This window comes from Ornithorhynchus anatinus, chromosome 15, assembly GCF_004115215.2.
Source record: "Ornithorhynchus anatinus isolate Pmale09 chromosome 15, mOrnAna1.pri.v4, whole genome shotgun sequence".
In the NCBI taxonomy this organism is placed as follows: Eukaryota; Metazoa; Chordata; class Mammalia; order Monotremata; family Ornithorhynchidae; genus Ornithorhynchus; species Ornithorhynchus anatinus.
In genome coordinates this window covers 5,721,583-5,731,606 of record NC_041742.1, presented here as the reverse complement: position 1 = coordinate 5,731,606, position 10,024 = coordinate 5,721,583, and the positions used below count along the sequence as shown (strand labels likewise).

The following is a 10,024-nucleotide window of genomic DNA, read 5'->3' as shown; positions in this document are numbered from 1 at the left end:
TCTCTGTTACCAATTTGTACATTCCAAGCGCTTAGTACAGTGCTCTGCACATAGTAAGCGCTCAATAAATACTATTGAATGAATGAATGGGGCTCAGTCTAAATTGGAGAGTCAATAATTGAATCCCCATTTTACAGATGAGCTACCTGAGGAACAGAGAAGTGAAGTGACTTGCCCAAGTTCACACAGCAGACAAGTGGCAGAGCCAGTATTAGAACACTGGCCCTCTGACTCCCAGGTCTGTGCTCTTCCACCAGGCCACAGTGTTTCTCCTTGCAGGTTTCCCTCTTCATCATTTTGGAGGTATGTCTGGTTTGGAGTTCTTAAAACCTTTCAAAGAGCAGTTCCTTCATCTCCCATCACCCTCCTATTGTGAGAAAAGAGCAGTCCAAAAAGCATCCTGCCCTTCCCCATTCTGGGAGAAGGGGACGACCATTCTGAAAGGTCAGATGAGTCTGCATGAACATCAAGTGTGTACCAGAGGCGGTGAATGTGGCGGGAAGTCTGAGTTCTCTCTCAAAATCAAGTCTCAGTAATTCTCAAACAACTATATCTATTGAGCACTTACTGTGTGCAAGAAAACCAGTCAATCATATTTATTGAGTGCTTACTTCGTGCAGAGCCACCAATCAATCATATTCTTTGAGTACTTACTTTGTGGAGAGCCACCGATCAATCATTTGTATTTATTGAACGCTTACTGTGTGCAGAGCACTGTACTAAGGGTTCGGGAGACTACAACATAACAGCCTTAGTAGACATGTTCCCCACCAAAAGGAGCTTACAATCTAGAGGGGGAGACAGACATTAAAATACATTTTTGATATGCACATAATTACTGCGGGGCTAAGAGTGAGCTGAATAAAAGGATGTAAATCCAAGTGCAAGGGTGACACAGAAGGGGAAGGGAATGCGGAAACAAGAACTTAGTTGGGGAAGAACTCTTGGACGAGATGTGATTTTTATACGGCTTTGAAGATGGGGAGAGTGATCATCTGTCGGATATGAGCGGGGAAGGAATTCCAGGCAGAGGCAGGAGAACAAGGGGTTGACTGTGAGATAGACGAGATCGAGGTACAGCGAGTAGGTTGGTATTAGAGGAGCTAATTGTGCATTCTGAGCTGTAGCGGATCAGTGAGGTATGGTAGGAGGGGGCAAGGTGAATGAGTGCTTTAAAGCAAAGGTAAGGAGTTTCTATTTGATGTGGAGGTAGGTAACATGACTGAAAGGTTTTGGAGAAAAATGACCTGGGCGGCTGAGTGACATATGGACTGCACTGGGGAGAGACAGGAGCCAGGGAGGTCAGCGAGGAGGCTGTTTAAGGAACACTCAGCAACATCACCTCAAACCTCAACCACCTCAATCCTCCCTTAACCATCATTTTGATATGGAGAAGCAAGCATGGTGGATCCCGGAATGCTTGCGATTTCTCTTTTCAAAATACAATTGGTTCTTCTATAACATGGTGGTTGCAAACCGCCGAAGAACCAAAGAAAACCTGAAATGAAGTACTGATATCCAGATCGATGCCACGCTCATACATAAAATCATTAATCAGTCATATTTATTGAGCGCTTACTGTGTGCAGAGCACAGTACTATGCGCTTGGAAGAATATAATCTAACAGTTGGTAGACACGTTCTCTGCCCATAACAAGCTTACAGTCTAGCAGTGGAGACAGATGTTAATATCAATAAATTAGAAATATAAATTAAATTAGTACTGTGGGGCTGAGGGAGGAATGAATAAAGGTGTAAATCCAAGTTGAGGGCAATACAGAAGGGAGTGGGAGAAGAGAAAGTAAGGGTTTAGTCAGGAAAGGCCTCTTCGAGGAGTTGTGCTTTTAATATGTAATAGTATTTACTTGATATAATGATAATTATGGAATTTGTTGCACATTTACTCTGTGTCAAGCATTGTTCTAAACTCTAGAATAGATACAAGATAATCGGGACAGTCACAGTTCCTGTCCCACATGATACCAAAAGCCTAAGTGGAGGACTCACAGTCTTACACTGTAGGGAGCACTGTACCTAGTGCTCTGAATGCAGAAGGCACTCACTAAATACCACTGATTGATCGATTGGTGCAGTGCTCAATCTTAAGCCCTGCATCCTGGTGCATCATGCTGATTGATACACCAGTCTGACATGCAACAGGCAGGGGGAGGGGAGAGGTTCAGGAAGACTTAAGTTTCAAACCCTGCCATGACCCCATTTCACCACAGGTGAGATCTTTATTCACCTCACTTCCCATCTCACCACAAGCGTCCCTAACCTCTTAAGTCGTCTTGAGCGATCCCATTTCTTACAATTCCACTTAATATTCACCTTTAACCTGCTCCAAAAAGCTCATTTTAAGACCTATCATTAAATATGCACGATTCCTTAATGTACTGCCAGAGATTTACTCCCCATGGATGTGATCGGAACATTCATCCTGTTCTTCTGTTCTGAAGGATGAGATTTGTTTCTGAGGATAATGACTTAATCACTGGGAAACTGGAAGCTTTTCCACCACTCAAACAAAGACTGTCACCAAGCCCACTGATGGAAGAGGGCCATTTTTGGACAGGCACTTTAGGCTAAGTGACAAGAGCTTCCTGATATTGCTGTAATTGCTTCTACCAATCACACAAACTGCCCTTTTGTGCTTTCTTGGCTATCAGGAAATAAATAGATCCCAATTATACCCCTGCAAACACAGGAAACTAATTTCACTTTTCACTACCAAGATGCAGAAATGGAGGAAGAACATGATGTCGGTTCAAGCCGGTAGAGTAAGTCTATTCCTATTACAGATCCCAGGTAGAAAAATTCACCCGCTGTAGATCAGCTTCTAAGATTGGGTTTGTGAAGTTCATGTCGCATTAAGGTTTACGACCAAAGGAGCTGCAGGTCAGGACTGAAGTATGAGCATCGATCCTGAGGTGTCAATCCTGAAGGTAGTACGGCCTACTGGATAGAGACTGGGCCTGGAAGTCAGAGGTACCTGGGTTCTAATCCTGGCTCCGCCACTTTTCTACTGTGCGACCTTGGGCAAATCACTTCACTTCTCTGTGCCTCAGTTCCTTCATCCATAAAATAGAATTAAGACTGTGAGCCCAATGTGGGACAGCGACCTTGTCCAACCTGATTAGCTTGTGTCTACCCCCGCACCTAGTCTAGTGTCTGGAACAGTGGAAGCGCTTAACAAGGACCATTAAAAAAACAAAACCCTGCATAGCATCTATCACACTGTCTTGTCCCTACTTGTTATGATTCCACGGGGGCAACAAGTGCTACTGATAAAAAGACAGGCAGGGACCAAGACTAGAATTCAAGTCTCCCAGTTCTTAGAGCAGTGCTCTTTGCATTAAGAAGCATTCATTCATTCATTGTATTTATTGAGCACTTACTGTGTGCAGAGCACTGTACTAAGCGCTTCGGAGAGTACAATATAACAAGAAACAGACAAGTTCCCTGCCCACAGTGAGTTTACAGTCTAGATGGGGAGCTTACAATCTAGAGCTGACAGTCTACAGTCTAGGGAAGCTGCATGGAATGAACATGGAACTGGGAGTAAGGGGACGTGGGTTCTAGTCCAGACTCTGCTGTTTACCTGTTGCATGACCTTAGGCAAGTCAACTTCATCTCCCTGGGCCTCAGTTTGCTCATCTGTAAAATGGGGATTCAATACTTGTCCCTCTTTCTTAGACTGAGAGTCCCAAGTGGGTCAAGAACTGTACCCAACCTGATTAACTTGTATCTATCCCAGTCTTAATACTTGAGCCATAGCAAGAGTTTAACAAATATCATTATTATTATTATTACTCTTGGCTCAACAAGAGGGCTCTCGCATGACGCCGCATCCATTAAACAGGATGTAGTAATTTCTAAACAAATTTTACCTTCCAGAGAACCATACGGTCTAGGGAGCAAAGAGATGAAGTTTGGAAACAATTCTCCCCCTACCCACCTTCAATCCACCCATAAATTATACTGAGAGCTTTCTGTATGCAGAGCACTGTGCTAAGTGCTTGGGAGAGTACGATAATAACAATATACCGGACACATTCCCTACCTACAACAACCTTACAGCCTAGAGAGAGAGACTTTCCAATCCCCTCTTGACTCAGCTTGTCTGACCACATGCCTAACAACATTCTAATCCCCTCTTCACTCACTGTTCCTTTCAAAGGAACTTTATGAAATTTGTTTTCCCTGGGGTTTTGTCCATTTTGACCCCACATCAGGCTACCACATCTTCCTATTTTGTTAAATGATCAACCATTGAAATGTCAGCTACTGGCCCCTGATAGGCCTAAGTGGCTGGATCAGAAAGCCTGACAGGTTTATGCAACATGGCTAATCCTATTTTCTTCACATTAATCATCAGAACAGATTTAAACAATGCAAGCCATACAACACTTGGAGAGGCAGCAGGTGGTGAGACAACACACAGCAAAACCAAAATACCCTTTGCTACTGGGTAAGAAAAACAGCTCATGATGTTTTCACCGCAACCTGAGCTCCATGCAGAGAATTTCTGTTCGTTATAAGGAAAAAAAATAGATCTCTGAAAATGCTTTCTAAAAGACATATCTCGAGCATCTCAACTGGTGCTTTGAATTTTCCACACAAGAATTTCCGAGATTTTTCAGGGCAGGTCCTGCCATCACTAAGGCCAAATAGGTGGGCCATCCGCTAAATTCTTGAGGGCAGTATTTATTGAGCACTTACTGTGTGCTGAGCACTGTAGTAAGCACTTGGAAAAGTACAATGCAAAAATAAACAGTGACATTCCCTGCCCCCAAGGAGCTTACAGTTTAGAGGGCCAGAGACAGACATCAATACAAATACAATTACAGATACATACAAAAGTACTGGGGGGGGCTGGGGCTTAGTAGGGTTCTCTGCACACAGTAAGGGCTCGATAAATAGCTTTCATTGACTGATCTGTCTCAAGACAACCATTTGAAGGTAAACTCGGCATACCTTTGTAGTTAAATGTCTCCTCCCTCTAAGCCTACAATCCAGATTGGTTTAACACCCTTTAATAGTGTTTTGTCCAAGCTTTTTAACCGTATCTGTCAAGCACTTACTCTGTGCCAGGCACTATTCTGAGCGCTGAAGAAGATCCAAACTAATCTGGTTGGAGACAGTCCATGTCCCACCTGGAGCTCACAGTTATAATCCCCATTTCACAGATGAGGTACCAGAGACACAGAGAAGCTAAGTGACTTACCCAAGGTCATATACCACACAAGTGGCAGACCCAGGATTAGAAACCAGGTCCTCTGACTCTTTTGTTTGTTTGTTTTATGGTATGTGGTGCTAAGTGCTTACTATGTGCCAGGCACTGAAATAAGGGTTGGGGTAGATACAAGCTAATCAGGCTGGGAACACTCCATGTCCCACATGAGACTCCCAGGCTTCTTTCTTCTTCCAGAGGTAAAAAAAAAATCGTTGTAACTCTGTCAGTCACCCAATCTTGGTAGTCGTAGCCAGACATCATTTCATTCAGAAGCAGTGTGGTGTAGTAGGTAGAGCATAGGGCTGGGAGTCAGAAGATGATGGGTTCTAATCCTGGCTCTGCCACATATCTTCTGTGTAACCTGGGGTAAGTCACTTCACTTCTATGTGCCTCAGTTACCTCATCTGCAAAATGGGTTAAGCCTCCCATGGGACAAGTACTTCGTCCAACCCGATTTGCTTGTATCCACCCCAACACTTAGTACAGTGCTTGGCACATAGTAAGCACTTAATAAATACCATTATCTTTATTATTTGCTAAGGAAAGTGCTTCTTGAGCTAAATGTAACACAGGCCTTAGAAAAACTGATCTCTAAATCAATAGTATTTAAGTGTTTACTGCATGTAGAGAACTATAATAAGTGCCTGGGAGAGAACAAAGTTGATAGACACATTCCCTCCCCACAAAGGACTTAGAATCTAGAGGAAGTCTTTTTCCTGAATTCTCCACTAATACCCCATCCCCTCTTGTCTCTATCTGTTGCCGAATTGTACATTCCAAGCGCTTAATACAGTGGTCTGTACATAATAAGCACTCAATAAATACAATTGAATGAATGAATAAAAACAGGCAAACCTCTCCTAGCTTAAATATTTGGATGCCCTTGAGATATCAAACTTCATAAATCCTCCCTCTTTCTAAGACTATAAAGCCCCATGTGGGACAGGGACTGTGTCCAACCTGATACCCCAGCTCTTAGAACAGTTCAGCGCTTAACCAATACCATAAAAATAATAATTTTTAAAATCCAAAGATGGAGTTGTCAAGCTGTTTATCTTCGAGACATTAAAGTCACCATGACAATGCTATCTGAATAAACCACTCCTAATGCACTTAAGGTATAGTGGGTTCATATAGATTGGTTCCAAAGCCTTGAGCCACTGTCCGATGTGCCTTTCTTTTGCTGGTTTCAATTTTAAAAATAGTTGAGTCTTAGAGGTCATAATACAAGCTCTTAAAGGAAATCTGATAATAATAATAATTATGGTACCTGTTTAGCACTTACTATGTACCAAGCACTGTTCTAAGCACTGGGCTACATACAAGTTAATCAGATTGGACATAGTCCCTGTTCCACATAGGGCTCACACTATCAATCCCCATTTCACAGATGAGGGAACTGAGGCACAGAGAAGTGAAGTGACTTGCCCAAGGTCACACAGAATACATGTGGCAGACCCGGGATTAGAACCCAGTTCCTTTGACTCCCAGGCCCATCTAATATTTCAGGGATGTAGTCCACTAGACTCTAAGCTCACTGTGAACAGGGGAATGTGTCTGTTATAGTGTACTCTCCCAAGCACTTAGTACAGTGCTCTGCACATAGTAAGAGCTCAATAAATATGATTGACTATGTGGAATAGATGAGTGTAGAATGGAGGAATGAGTGGGGATTACTGAGATCTCTGAATAGGGTTTTTATGTTTTGTTTTTATGGCATTTAAGTGCTTACTATGTTGCAGGCACTGAACTACTTGCTGGGGTAGATACAATAGATACAAGCTAATAATTCACTCATTCAATTGTATTTATTATCAGGTTGCACATAGTCCCTGCCCCACATAGGGCTCACAATCTTAAGCCCCATTTTACAGATGAGGTAACTGAGGCACAGAGAAGTGAAGTGACTTGCCTAGGTCACACAGCAGACATGTAGTAAGGCCAGAATTAGAACTCAGGTCCTTCTAACTTCCAAACCCATGCTCTACCCAAAAGGTCATGCTGATTCTCATATCTAGAGGATTAGATTAATATCTTTAATTTTAAAAAAAGTCAGAAGGGATTCCTGAATATGAAGTAACTAGCCTGAGCTAACATTTCCATTATGTGGATGTATCGCTTCATCAGGCAATCTTCAATCAATGGTATTTATCAAGCACTTACTGTGTGCAGAGCATTGTACTAAGTCCTTGGCAGAATACAATATAACAGTGTTGGTGAACTCTACTAAAGGCATAAATGGACAAGATGTGCTGATGTTTATGAACAATTTTAGTTTCCATCTCATTGCAAAGTTCTCAGATTTTCAAGTAATAGTGGTAAAGACTGAGTTAATCAATCTTTTAGGAAAGAAACAACAGGTATCAATTAGGTCCTATTATAGTTTAGAGTAGGCTGTGTTTGAGTAGGCTTATCTTGATAAAATATCAATATAAAACAGTGCTTTGGCACTCCTTTTTCCCTCCACTTATACATGGTTTTGTTTAGATGGTTTTGGATAAAGATGCTCAAGGACTGTTTGATCCTGAAAAAGGGAAAGGAGACTTGCCAGGTTCTCTTAGCAGACAGAAAGGCACCATAAGAGAGTGATACTTTTTGACTTTGGCAGGACAGATGAGATCTAATGTATGCAATTCATTTACCAAATCTAAATCTCTGCAATGTACAAAAAAGTGAGATAGCTATTATTCACTTCTTATCGGATGGACACTTGCAATTTAATAACCTAATTTTGTTGGCAGCATTTCGATTTTGGATCTGTCCTGTTTGATTGGAATGTATCTCAGAGAGAATTTCTTCTTCATTTTCCATCAGCGCTGCTAAGCGACACACATAGCCAGGAGCCAGTTTTCCTTATTGCGATATGAAAATATACTGACCGGTAAACGCAAGATGGGTAAAAGCAGGTTCATCCATACAATCGTATTTTTTGAGTGCTTACTTGGTACAGAGCACTGTACTAAGCACTTGGAAAGTATAATTCAGCAACAAATAAGAGACAATCCCTACCCAACAACGGGCTCACAGTCTAGAAGACTAGTTGAATTGTTGAATTCCTCCCTCATGGCTGAAACTAGCAATTAAAAAATTTCTAAAGACAAAGGGGGCACCTTGGAGGTTAGCTTAGACAGTAGGATAACAGAAAAGGGTAAGGATCAGGAAATGTATCCCCGGGGGGTTAAAGTTCCTCAAGTGAAAATGAATCTACATCAATGGCCTTAATTGAGTGTTTACCGCATGCAAAGCACTGTACTAAGAGGGTGTAACACCCACAATGAATTTACTAGGTGCTAAGTACTGGGGTAAATAGTAATCTTTGTTCTGTCATGACCCTCTAAATCCCCAGAGTTGTGTTTTCTGCAAAACTCTTAAACTGTCCTGCACACTCAATAGTATTCTTACTTCTCAATATTGCTCTGATAGAAGGAATTAAGAGTGCAAGTTGAGATTCCTAAAATCTAGTAGATAAGCCAATCAATAGTATTAGGTGCCTACTGTCTTCAGAGTACTGTACTAAGCGCTTGAGAAACCAGACTGAGTTAGAAGACAAGACCTGCCCTCGCGGAGCTTACAGTCTAGTGGGAAAATTCTCAGCCCCAAGATCCTTAGGTGGTCTGAACATTAGCTTTCATGCTCCATATTGGGGAATTTACTCTTGGAAGAAAAGACTGTTGTGAGATTTTGAAGCAGCAGTAGACTGTCAGTCAGCTGTTTTGTTGAGTTCTTACTGTAATGATAATAATGATACTTGTTAAGCGCTTACTATGTGCCAAGCACCATTCTAAGCGCTGGGATAGATATAAATTAATCAGCTTGGACACAGTCCCTGCCCCACATGGGGCTCACACGCTTAATCATTTTATAGATGAGGTAACTGAGGTACAGAGAAGTGAAGTGACTTGCCCAAGGTCACACAGCAGATATGTGGCAGAAGCAAGATTAAACCCAGGTCCTTTTGACTCCCAGATCTATGCTCTACTAAGCCATGCCACTTCTACTGTGTGTTAAGCATTGTCCTAAGTGCTTGGGAGAGAACAATATAACAGATACATTCCCCGCCCACAAAGAGCTTACAGTCCAGAGTGGGAGATAATATAACTAAAATTACAGATATGTACATAAGTGCTGTGGGGCTGGGAGGGGGATGAATAAAGGGAACAAGTCAGGGTGATGCAGGAGGGAGTGGAAGAAAAGGCAATGAGGGCTTAGGGAAGGCTTCTTGGAGGAAATGTCCCTTTAATAAGGCTTTGAACTGGGGGAGAGTAATTGTCGGATTTGAGGAGGGAGGGAGTGGGCAAGAGTTTGGCAGTGAGATAGACGAGATTGAGATACAGTGAGAAGGTTAGCATTAGAGGAGAGAAGAGAGCGGGTTGGGTTTGTGGTAGGACAATAGTGAGGTGAGGCTGGAGGGGGAAAGGTGATGGAGCGTTTTCAAGCCAATGGTAAGGTGTTTCTTTTTGATGCGGAGGTGGAGGGGTAACCACTGGAGGTTCTTGAGGACTGGGGACACATGGACTCAACATTTTTGTAGAAAAATGATCCAGGCAGCAAATAATAATAATAATGTTGGTATTTAAGAGCTTACTATGTGCAAAGCACTGTTCTAAGCGCTGGGGTGGATACAGGTGGTGATCAGGTTGTCCCTCATGGGGCTCAGTCTTCATCCTCATTTTACAGATGAGGTAACCGAGGCCCAGAGAAGTTAAGTGACTTGCCCAAAGTCACACAGCTGACAAGTGGCGGAGACAGGATTAGAACCCATGACCTCTGACTCCAAGCCCATGCACTT

The 10,024-nt window shown here is 42.4% G+C and overlaps 1 protein-coding gene across 3 annotated transcripts in view; it reads right to left on the bottom strand.

Annotated features, from left to right (window-relative positions):
* MAP2K6 (mitogen-activated protein kinase kinase 6) overlaps positions 1 to 10,024 on the bottom strand; it is a 111,291-nt gene that overhangs the window by 45,030 nt on the left and 56,237 nt on the right. The gene's annotated exons all lie outside the window — the stretch shown is intronic.